Consider the following 2,500-nt stretch of genomic DNA (forward strand, 5'->3'; position numbering starts at 1 on the left):
TGTGTGTGGTGTGTGAGTGTGTGTGTGTGTGTGTGTGTGTGTGTGAGGAGTGTGTGTGGTGTGTGTGAGGAGTGTGTGTGGTGTGTGAGGAGTGTGTGTGGTGTGTGGTGTGTGTGAGGAGTGTGTGTGGTGTGTGATGTGTGTGAGGAGTGTGTGTGGTTTGTGTGAGGTGTGTGGTGTGTGTGAGGAGTGTGTGTGAGGAGTGTGTGTGGTGTGTGTGAGTTGTGTGTGTGGTGTGTGTGAGGAGTGTGTGTGATGTGTGTGAGGAGTGTGTGTGGTGTGTGATGTGTGTGAGGAGTGTGTGATGTGTGTGAGGAGTGTGTGTGGTGTGTGATGTGTGTGAGGAGTGTGTGTGGTGTGTGGTGTGTGTGAGGAGTGTGTGTGGTGTGTGATGTGTGTGAGGAGTGTGTGTGGTTTGTGTGAGGTGTGTGGTGTGTGTGAGGAGTGTGTGTGGTGTGTGTGGTGTGTGTGTGGTGTGTGATGTGTGTGTGAGTGTGTGTGGTGTGTGTGAGGAGTGTGTGTGGTGTGTGGTGTGTGTGAGGAGTGTGTGTGGTGTGTGGGGTGTGTGAGGAGTGTGTGTGGTGTGTGAGGAGTGTGTGTGGTGTGTGGTGTGTGTGAGGAGTGTGTGTGGTGTGTGTGTGGTGTGTGTGAGGAGGGTGTGTGATGTGTGTGAGGAGTGTGTGTGGTGTGTGTGAGGAGTGTGTGTGGTGTGTGTGAGGAGTGTGTGTGGTGTGTGGTGTGTGTGAGGAGTGTGTGTGGTGTGTGGTGTGTGTGAGGAGTGTGTGTGGTGTGTGATGTGTGTGAGGAGTGTGTGTGGTTTGTGTGAGGTGTGTGGTGTGTGTGAGGAGTGTGTGTGGTGTGTGATGTGTGTGAGGAGTGTGTGTGGTGTGTGTGAGGAGTGTGTGAGGAGGGTGTGTGATGTGTGTGAGGAGTGTGTGTGGTGTGTGTGAGGTGTGTGGTGTGTGTGAGGAGTGTGTGTGGTGTGTGATGTGTGTGAGGAGTGTGTGTGGTGTGTGTGAGGAGTGTGTGTGGTGTGTGGTGTGTGTGAGGAGTGTGTGTGGTGTGTGTGAGGAGTGTGTGTGATGTGTGTGAGGAGTGTGTGTGGTTTGTGGTGTGTGTGAGGAGTGTGTGTGGTGTGTGTGAGGAGTGTGTGTGGTTTGTGGTGTGTGTGAGGAGTGTGTGTGGTGTGTGTGAGGAGTGTGTGTGGTGTGTGATGTGTGTGAGGAGTGTGTGTGGTGTGTGTGAGGAGTGTGTGTGGTGTGTGATGTGTGTGAGGAGTGTGTGTGGTGTGTGTGAGGAGTGTGTGTGAGGAGTGTGTGTGGTGTGTGATGTGTGTGAGGAGTGTGTGTGGTGTGTGTGTGGTGTGTGTGAGGAGTGTGTGTGGTGTGTAATGTGTGTGAGGAGTGTGTGTGGTGTGTGGTGTGTGTGAGGAGTGTGTGTGGTGTGTGTGAGGAGTGTGTGTGGTGTGTGTGAGGAGTGTGTGTGGTGTGTGGGGTGTGTGGGGTGTGTGAGGAGTGTGTGTGGTGTGTGAGGAGTGTGTGTGGTGTGTGGTGTGTGTGAGGAGTGTGTGTGATGTGTGTGAGGAGTGTGTGTGGTGTGTGATGTGTGTGAGGAGTGTGTGTGGTGTGTGTGTGGTGTGTGTGAGGAGTGTGTGTGGTGTGTGATGTGTGTGAGGAGTGTGTGTGAGGAGTGTGTGTGGTGTGTGTGTGGTGTGTGTGAGGAGTGTGTGTGGTGTGTGATGTGTGTGAGGAGTGTGTGTGGTGTGTGATGTGTGTGAGGAGTGTGTGTGGTGTGTGTGAGGAGTGTGTGTGGTGTGTGTGAGGAGTGTGTGTGAGGAGTGTGTGTGGTGTGTGATGTGTGTGAGGAGTGTGTGTGGTGTGTGTGAGGAGTGTGTGTGGTGTGTGTGAGGAGTGTGTGTGGTGTGTGATGTGTGTAATGTGTAACGTTGCAGAAACAACGTTGATACAACAAACTTTAAACATCTCAGAGAGAAATAAATGCAGTGGAGGTTATGAGAAACGTTAATGCAGCGTTGTAGAAACGTTCATAAGCGTTATGCTTTAAACTAAAAGTCACTTTCTATTGAATTTCTATTAAATACGAGCTGATTAATAAATTCATTTAATCATAGATCAGAGGAAATCTCCAGGCTGTGTTTCAGCTTCACAGCTCGAGATGTTTCACAAGATGTTCTTCTCCATCGCTTCTTTACTCTGTTATCTACAAAATCTGCTTTAGAGATCTAAACATGCCGTGTGCAGGATGGAGGAGGTGCAGAGAGCAGCCGGTTCTCCTCCTCGTCTTTACTGAAAACTTGTTCCTCAAATCTTTAGACATTTTGCATAAACAAAACATGGAGTGGAAAGTTACTTTCACGTCACGGCATGTTGAGCAAAGCGTGTAGAGCTGAACATGGCAACGGGATGAAGAGCTGAAGAGCTCAGAAGCTAAAGAGTTGAAGCTTGTGGTTTTGGTTACAGAGGAAACGTTGAGCTCTGAT

At 50.3% G+C, this 2,500-nt stretch overlaps 1 protein-coding gene across 2 annotated transcripts in view; it reads right to left on the reverse strand.

Moving 5' to 3' along the window:
• LOC131367820 (tetraspanin-4-like) overlaps window positions 1–2,500 on the reverse strand; it is a 23,287-nt gene that overhangs the window by 20,383 nt on the left and 404 nt on the right. The window lies entirely within an intron of this gene.

The sequence above is a fragment of the Hemibagrus wyckioides genome, linkage group LG02 (genome assembly GCF_019097595.1).
Source record: "Hemibagrus wyckioides isolate EC202008001 linkage group LG02, SWU_Hwy_1.0, whole genome shotgun sequence".
NCBI lineage: Eukaryota > Metazoa > Chordata > Actinopteri > Siluriformes > Bagridae > Hemibagrus > Hemibagrus wyckioides.